General features: G+C 37.4%; 1 long non-coding RNA gene across 1 annotated transcript; it reads left to right on the top strand.

Moving 5' to 3' along the window:
* LOC136056268 (uncharacterized) lies at window positions 1–7,955 on the top strand. Its single transcript, XR_010622927.1, has 3 exons — window positions 1–264; window positions 6,287–6,366; window positions 7,139–7,955. It is a non-coding gene; the product is annotated as an uncharacterized LOC136056268 (long non-coding RNA).
* The last annotated feature ends 1,246 nt before the right edge of the window (window positions 7,956–9,201 follow it).

Below are 9,201 nucleotides of genomic sequence, written 5' to 3'. Positions count from 1 at the left end.
AGGAGGCACAGAAGTACTGGGGAACAGGAAGTGAGGGCTCTGAGCTGGGCAGGCATGAGGCAATGTAAAGTTGGGCTCTGGTGGTGGTGTGGGCTCGATGGTTATCATGGTAATCCTACTTTAATCCTGGTATATATCCTGACCTTGAAGAGAGGAATCTGAAAACAGAATATTGTCTGTTTACCTCCCTGCCATCCTTGACTTTGCAGCTCTCAGCTAAGACCCGCCTGAATAAGTAGCTATGTTTCTTGGTGCTGATCCAAGGTAACTAAAACAAAAACTTGCAGAACACTTTTTACATTAAATCCATTTTCCTTAGGAAATAAATTTGCACTTCAGCTTGGCCTATGCTATATAAGTAAGTATACAAATCAGGACATATTTCTGATTGAAAGGGCACACAGAGATAGCTCCAGGCTATTAATAGCATAGTTGTATGGAATAAAGAGAGATAACCAAGATTTTACTTTGCAGAGCTCAAAACTGATAAGGCACACAGCTGAAAAAAATGCTGTTTTTCCAATTTAGCACACCTTCATAATCACTTATGGAAATAGTAGTGGTATTTTATATTTTTAGTGACATTTACAAGGGTACTGAATAAAAGTTGTAAAAGCAGGATTCAGTTCCTGTACTAAGGCAGCAGTATTTGAAAATTATCTGACAAAGTACATTAAAGCTATCTCAAATATCTAGATGAGAAAGGCAAAGGATTGTAATTTCAATCCAGAGCTAAAGCTGAACTGAAAGTAGTAGTTGCAAAATAGCTTCCAACTTTCATGCTTCTGTTCTTAATCGCTTTGAATCTGAATTTCATTTTGTCTCACATCTGCATCTGGTCCTTTGGAAATGACAGAAAACTTCCCATGATTTTCAATGGGCCAAGTGAGGTGTCATGGGCAAGGTCAAACAAGTGACTGGGCATTTAGACAATCATGATATGAACATATTCATAGTTCATAAAGTCATTCTGCCCTCAGCAATGATACTTTGCAAGCACAGCAAAAAGATGGGGTGAATGAGACTATGCTGGGATCTGTGCTGCAGAATGAGGTCTGAATTATTTCAGGGTCCTCTTGGCCCAAGAGCAGGCCTGTTCACCTGAATGGATCATACCTTTAAAATGATTTTATTTTTTTTTAAGTCTGTTTCTTCACTGTATTCTATAAAGGCTTTTCTATCATTCTGTACAGTAGAGCCAGCAGTGTTCCAAGACATATTTCTCCTTTCATGCTTGTTAAATAATCCTTTACCAAGATGCAGGTAAGAAAGTCTTTATCTCCAGGAGACAAAAGCAGGAGATAGTCCTGTCATACGGATCGGTTTTGTTTTCCTGTCTGGAATTTTTATTACAATGCTTGCTCCTCCACCGAACAAAGGAAAAGAGGGGGAAAGCCTGGAGACGGTATTCTCTGGTGCTCCTTGAGGTCCTCAAGTTTTAAATATTTCAGACAGCATCTCTAGCTCTGAATGAAACAAACAGACAAATGAAAACATGGAATGAGTTTTCAAGGACAGGATTGGTGGGAAGATTTATCATGGTATGGGATAGCTTTCTGGTGAAAAGTTATAGCAAATTAGCCTGAATATAGTACTTAAATATATGGCACAAAGCAATTCTAGAGAGTTACAGCAATAAGCAAAGTAGCCTATGGGTCTTTTTCATCTGGACAGTTTGGGTCTCTGCAAATGAAGTGAATGAGTCTCTGCTTTCTCTCACGGTACAGTCTGCAGCTGGTGAACAAGGAGGGAAAAAAAATCAATATTTGCCTTTAAAAATGTTCTGAATGTTTTGTATTCTAGCCTCTATGTCATCCTATTTTCCATGTGCACATTATTATATAAAAGTTGTCCACTTTCCTTGAAGTGCTAAGGAAACAAATATAATTGTCGGAAAAAAAAACAGCAGCAACTTGGAGGTGGTGGCAGGAAAGTATAGGACAAAAGCTGAAACAAAGAGAGAAGGAAGATGGAACAAAGCAGATCATCTCATCACTCCCCTAGCTGCCATAAGAGCAATCAGCTCAAGAGAACATTTCTTTCAGGCTGTGTTCAATCTGCTGCAGTTTAAAATGTCTCAAGTGATGGGGAATATTTTCTCACTACTTACAGCGAAGCTAGAGTGTGTCAGTTCAAACCAATAAGTATCTGGTTTGATGGTGACATTTACAAGTTGCCTGCTCCGCTGAGCTCAGTACATGAGTTAACAGCTCACATTCTACAGCCACTTCCTTAATTATCTTGTCTTCTCCCCAAACATTTGTCAGGAATCCATCTGATGCTATCCCAGATAGATGTGCTATGCCAGCGAAGCACTGTTTGACTTTGACATGCTTTCTGGGTTACTGATGATGCCGTCATGGTTGGAGGAGATGACACAGCAGCTGCTCCAGTGCTTGTCCTCCCCACCTTAAAAAGTTTCCTTTAAATTTGTTTCCTTAAGGGGTTATTCAAGTTTTTCATCATACGCTCAGCAGAAAAGAAGAATAAAAATCTTCCCCCAAACAATGTTCTGTATTTTTGAAAGCAGTTTTAGGATAAGAACTATATATATCTAGGACAGAGTGGAATATAAATTAACGTGGAAAGGACAAAAGGAAGTTTAACACAGTGAATGGAATCCAGAATTTGTTTCATAATGAAATTCTTACTTCTTAAATAGACCCACTCTCTTTTCCCTTCTTCATAGATTTTCCACTGAAATTTTTTTATTAGCAGTCATGAGGCAGAGACTGAACAGACCAAAAGACCCCATTGCCATGTGAATTCACATTATTTTTAGCTCTCCTGCATGAAAAAATTATAGAGGAGAAATTTTAGGCTTGTAGAATGATACCTCACCTATCTGCAAAAATATAATTCCTTCTAAAGTAAAACCTTCTGATCTCATCAAATTACTACATTAAAAATAATAATAAAAATACCTTTTCATGCAAGACACTCAAATGAACCAAATATAAATTAATTCCCAGAAAATCAGCTTGATTTAAGTCTGCATTAAACCTATTCTGTGGATGATTATACATGTGTTGCAAAATTTTCTTGTTCATATCTACAATCACACTGGCATAATAATAAAATCCTCAAGCTCTGGCTGCAACCATGGCACAGAAATTAGAGAGAAAACTGTGAAAATAAAATACAGTCTGGTTTTGTTAGAAAGTGCTTTTCTCCTGAGCACCTGGAGGAAAAGTTAAAAAAAAAAAAAAAAAAACCTCAATGTGTTCTTTGGCAGAATAATTACCTAGCAAGTAAGTGAAGCAGAAGGGGGCATCTATATTTGCCTTGGTAAAGCTGCATAAAAATCATATGAGCAAGCTGAGCAAATACGTACCAGCACTAATCAACACTACTACCAAAGTAGCTGCAAATATACTTCTTTTCTAAGAAATGCATTACTCTGCTCTAAAGGTAGGAAGATTTTTCAGACAGAGGTCTGTCAGTTCTTTCATTAACTTAAATGATGCAAGACTGTACTCATGCAGAAATTGCAGTGCACATTGAGCTACAAAATGTAACAGCATTCGTGAAGCCAGAATTAAGATTCAAAATAGTCCGGATAAATTGGAAAGCTGGTAAGAATTCATTGAGATGACAAGCAAAAAAAAGTGAGCAGAAATCTCACCTGGCTCTCTGTTAACAAACAGCCATTTCATATGAGATACATCCAAAGAATTGGATGGGCACCAGCAGACACTGCACACTGGTACATGAAGGTTGCTAATGTCCTCTACATTCCACTGTCTGCAATAAGGGAAGGAAAAGGAGATATCTCTGTGATTTTCAGAAAGTTTCAGGTTGAAAATTTACAAACATTTTCAACTCTAAAAGTATTCAGGAAATTTAACTTTCTTGGGTTACTGAATGGAGGGACGCACAAAATGTGTGACTGAGTGGTTAGAGGGAGCCCCTGTGCAGGAAGGGCAAGTGGCAGTCACAGGGCAGTTACCAAGTGTCCAGATCAGAAAAGGACCTAAGAAAGACATAAGCAACTTTGGTATTATAGACAGGAACAAGCGGAGCTGAGGGAAAAGGTTTTGGCCCTTCCAGCTCCCACTTACCTGCACATGGGACATCCAGCACTTCCAACACGAGCGTGCTGGGAAGATGAAGTCCCTGCTGGCACAGCAGCAGAGAGGAAGCAGCAGAGGTATCAATGCCTCAAGATGCCATATCCTCACTGCTGACCAAGAAAATACATACTGGACAGTTTCTTAAATCTGAAGTAAACACAAGGTTAAACAGGCATTAGTCAAGGTTACTCAGAGAACAGCAAGTCTGTACAAAATGGTAAGAAAGACTAACTCTATTCTTGACACCCTTTCTAATTATTGTGATTACATGCAAGATTAAAGCATACCATGCAACCTACAGCCTAAGGTGAAAATGATTAATATAATCATGCTGAAATAAAGCCAACAAATGTTTCTTAGGCTCAATAACACTTTTGAGATACTGAGAGTACATGGATGTATTTAAGCTGTGCTGCATTAAGTATCTCAAGATGCAACTGAGAACAGAACTCTGCTTAAACTCTGCCCTAGAAGAATGAAGATTATAATCTCTTTATTTTGCTTAGAAGGTAATTACTTAGAAAGTCTCTGAAATGGCAGCAAACACAATATAAAAACTGTAACCTAGTTCCAGTTTGGGAAACAGTTCTCTACAGATTTTTGCTACTGAAAAATGGCATGGCACTTGTATAGAGCAGTAAGGAAGCTAATAAGTAGAACGTTAATTATTCTCTGCTTCAGATGTCCAAAGAAATAAATTATCTACATTATTTACAAGGTTTTACACTTGCCATAACAATCAAACAAAGCCTAGCCTTTCTTTTTCATGATTCAGCAGCCTACAAAGCATCTCTCTTGTTACTGTTCAGGACTAGACACAAGAATTATGACAGCATCCAACCCCCTTAAATGCTGCTCTCCTCACGGTTCTCTCTAGCCATCCTTTCTCACACCTCTGAGACACAATATAGACAGAAAATTAGGTGCTGGATTCCATATAATGCTGTTAACCACAGTAACAGTTACTCTGTTGACGTATTTTAAGGCGTATTCGGTCACAGTTAATAAAGTTAGGCAGTCTATGCAAGATTTAAAAAACAAAAAAAATGCTTAAAAAACAAAAAAAAAAAGCACCGTCTCTGCATACATATGGCTCCCCAACAACAACAAAAAATAAAATAAAATTTTTAATATATCTATATATATATACACACACACACACTTCTGAAGAATTATCTTGAAGCATCTGTGATAGCTGCATCACTGTGAGTAGACAGACCAATAGCAATATTTGTGGACAAAGTACATTTTAGAAAGCAAAGCAGATATTTTTAACAAAAATAATTACATTTTTTGGCAAAAATAAACCCTGTTCTCTCCAAAAACAGCTCTGGCAGCAATGGAGCCACTTCTTGGAAGCCTCCCTGTTTTGGTCAAGTTTCTTTCTCCTGGCAGAAGGTTTTGAATAAAATGGTTTAACAATCTTCTCTCATTTGAAATCTTTTTCTACAGACAATATGTTGCTTGGTCTTCTTAATGAGTCTAATTAAGTCAGAATCTGCGGGAAAAATGTAGCCAAGAATAATTGAAAACAATTATTTTCACACTGCCTACTGCAAAAGAAGATCTGCTGTTAAAATAAAGAAAACAGCAGTGCAACTGGGTTGTCAGAGATGCTTATAGTTCGAAAATCCCCACAGCCATCACAGTCCACGTACAGCAACAGCCTCTGCACGAGACACAAGGCAAAGAAAACAAGGCTATTTTCTGGATGCAATTTGTCCTCAGCACTAGCAATGAAACTGTCCATACTTTACCTAAAGCAAACACATAGGGTTTTGGGTTTTTTTTTGCTTTTATGCATCTCTACTCACTGTGAATTGTTGTCTGATGCGCCCTCTGGAATCTGGTAAGTTCTGTCTGCCAGAACTTCTGCCCTGTCAGAGAGCAGAGGAAAGGTACAGTGGCTGAAGCTCATTTTCTTCTTAGCTCTGTCCAGTGGCATGTGTAGACTTCACTTAGCCTGTGATGCAGCTGTACTTGGCCCAGCATTTGCAAGGGATTTAACTTCTTTGCCTATTGGAGGTTCGGGGTCCTGTGTCCATTATTCTTTTATGCTCACCTGCTTTTCCATCAGTCGTTTAAGACATCAGCTTTTCAGGAAAAGTGCTGTCCAACTTGCTTTGCTAAAAAAAACCAGTCAAATTATGTGCAGTGAGATACTGGCTGATAAATTAAGAGCTTAACTGATTGCTTTGTTTTCCATTCTTAAGGTGTAAGAAGTGTCAGCGCCACTCAGATCTTGAATGCCATCCCACCAATCAAGAATTATTGGAGAATAATATGATTTTAGGTATTTAAGTATAACATCTAAAATAACACATTAATACCTGAGGGAGTATTCTTCACTTCTTAGGATTAACTACAGCTAATTAAAGTATTATTTTAAACAGACAGAAATACTAATTACTCCTTTAACTGAGATTCCATTTACAGCAAAACATGTTTAAAATTTCATCAAGAAAACAAGTGAGAAGTGAACATTCATATCTACCTTGTTTATGGGGTAGCAGTAAACTCAGTTTATCATTAATGTATTCAAATTCATTCAAGGTAAACCAATACATTTACCAGAAGAACATTTCTACTTTTTCCAAAGCTCAGAGGTATCAGATATTAAAGAGAGAAAAAAAAGGTAAAAAATAGAATTAAAGCTCAAATTTGAGGCAATGAATTATAATTATTTTTTTTTATCTCTTCCCAAGGTAGAAAATCAAGACAAATATATAAATTAAATAAGAACAAGAAAAAATTGACAGTTTGCCATTTCTTACCACATACACTCAACCAAATCATCCTTCACGTTTTGTTCAGTTTTAGGAGCAAACTGTTTTTCTTTCTAAAGTTTTAAAGGAACACCAGTAGAGCAGGGAATGCAGGGAACATTCTCTCGCAGCAAGTTTGTACCCAAATCATTTTGCCTTGAGCAAAAAAGCACTGGGTAGAGAGGGATCATGGAAATACAGAATGTTGCAGCTACTGGCTCTTTCAGTGTTAGTTTAACCTGCACCCTGCAAGATTCCTGTTTACTTAAGACCTCTACATCTCTATATTACTCTTGTCAGCAAGAGTTAGGACCCTTAAGAACAAGGAAGAAATAAAATTCACAGCCTTTGCCAGCCAACATCAACTGCTCATCAAAAAAGACTTGCCCAGACCTTATGACCTAACGAATGAGAGCAGGATCTCCTAACAAGGAAACTAATGCCAAAGAAATAGAAATTCTTCCTTATGGCATAAGAAGGTCTTGCTCCCTAGCAGCCTTCATCCTTATGGAACCAAATTTTATCAGGAGTGCTGTGCTCCCCAACTCACCTACTCCACCTCAGGAAAACTCACAGGAGATTTGAGAAGTGCAGCAAACTCTCCTTTGGAAGCCTGTACCACACAAGCTGTTGATCTTTCTCTTTACTGGGACTGCAGATGTTCTATCACTGTTGAGATACTTTGTGCAGCTGCTCGTACTAAATTACTCCACAAACTTCTGTTTTATTTGCTTTTGCTTCTATTCTTTAAACAGTTCTTGTTGTCTACCTTGCCCATTGTTCTGTGGGAGACATACACCAATCAATTCTTGGTGGCTTTCCCTGGGGTATGTCTTACTGGTTTTTAATTTTATTTTTCAACGTACATATTATTTCAATGGAAAATCAGCAGCATTTGGGGAGATATCTCAGTCCAGCTTAGCAAGAAGCAGCTGTCCTCACTGGATTGGACACTGGCATGGGGCTCTGAAGACCTGGTTTCAACTGTCATCAGCCCGGGCACATTAAGCAGCTTTGGTTAAGTCCTTTCACCTCTGTTTATGGAATCTTTGCATATTTGGCATTGATTTTTACAGCTTCTGAAAATTAAGAGCAATAACTTCCATATGTTTTTATAGAGCCTTTAGAAAGAAAAGGAAAGGGCCTTGTGGCCCTTATTTCATTTGAGCTTTCCAAAGTATGAAGAAATAACTAGAGGAGTCTAAAATTTCCAAGTTGAAATCAGAAGTACAACTGCCAGCCCTTATTTGTGCCTTACTGTGCACTTACTTCTTATCTGGTTCTTTCCTTAAGACGTAGTCAAAATTATCTCCTGCTGTTGTACAGAAAATTAACCAAGCAAATAACTCTCGCTTCTTAGAACTGAAGAAAGTGCAAGGTACAAAAGCAAAGTGACGTATGTTGAAACAAGAAATCAAACACGGTTCATTATTCTTGTAAGAGCACGGTGACATATTTCCAGGTTTGGAGATGATTTACTTTCTGAAATACATTTTAGGGAGTTTATTATGGTCATATTCACAATTGGCCTCAGAGAAGGACATGGACTTGGAGCCTGTTCAGAGTAATTTAATTAATCTTATTCAAAAAAGCAACAGCCAAACATTATGGCCCAAGTCAATACTAAAATGATTTCCCAAAACTCATTACAAAGTCACTTTCAGGAAACAACTGTTAGTTCCAGAATTCAGAGGCTAAACTATAAATTGAATTTTCTTTAAAGTCTGTAAATGAGCATTAAAAAAAAAAAGAAGTGTATTTCCATTTTTCCATTTCCTTTAAATAAAGTATTGATAAAGTATTGTGCCTTGGGAAGAATGTCTTCTTTTTTTGTCTAAATCCTCATTTTATTTTTTTAAGTTAATTAATATATTTGGTATGTTTGTTACCACATCATACTTCCTAGAAATATAAACAAAATTCATTTTATTTCAAGGAAATAAACGCACAGCATAAATTTAATCTTCCTGACTGCCTACCAGATGGAGAAAAGAACAGGGCCAAGTCACTAACAGAGTAACTGTTTAATCACATCGGCTTGATGTTGACTTACTTATAAATACAAACAAGTCCACTTGCACCCTTGGGAACTCACCGTGTTTTCTCCCAGTTTTTGAAAATGCATGCAAGTTCTTTCGTTCTTCACAGTATAGATCACTACAGAGGAGATATCACATTTATTACTGAAGGTTCATTTCGATGCCTGCATCATGACACATCAGGAGATAAATTGCTCCATTTCATAAACTGAGTCAACCGCTGGTTAAGTAGAGAAGTTTCTGTACTAGTTCTGATGAACTTTTATTATAAGCATTAAAATGTATGTAATTCAATTTCACAGATATTGCCACTTCAACAGGATG

The sequence above is a fragment of the Cyrtonyx montezumae genome, unplaced genomic scaffold, assembly GCF_038088225.1.
Source record: "Cyrtonyx montezumae isolate F1298 unplaced genomic scaffold, pur_monq_1.0 scaffold_5, whole genome shotgun sequence".
NCBI lineage: Eukaryota > Metazoa > Chordata > Aves > Galliformes > Odontophoridae > Cyrtonyx > Cyrtonyx montezumae.
The sequence above is the reverse complement of the archived record's forward strand: the minus strand, read 5'-3'. Positions and strand labels throughout refer to the sequence as shown.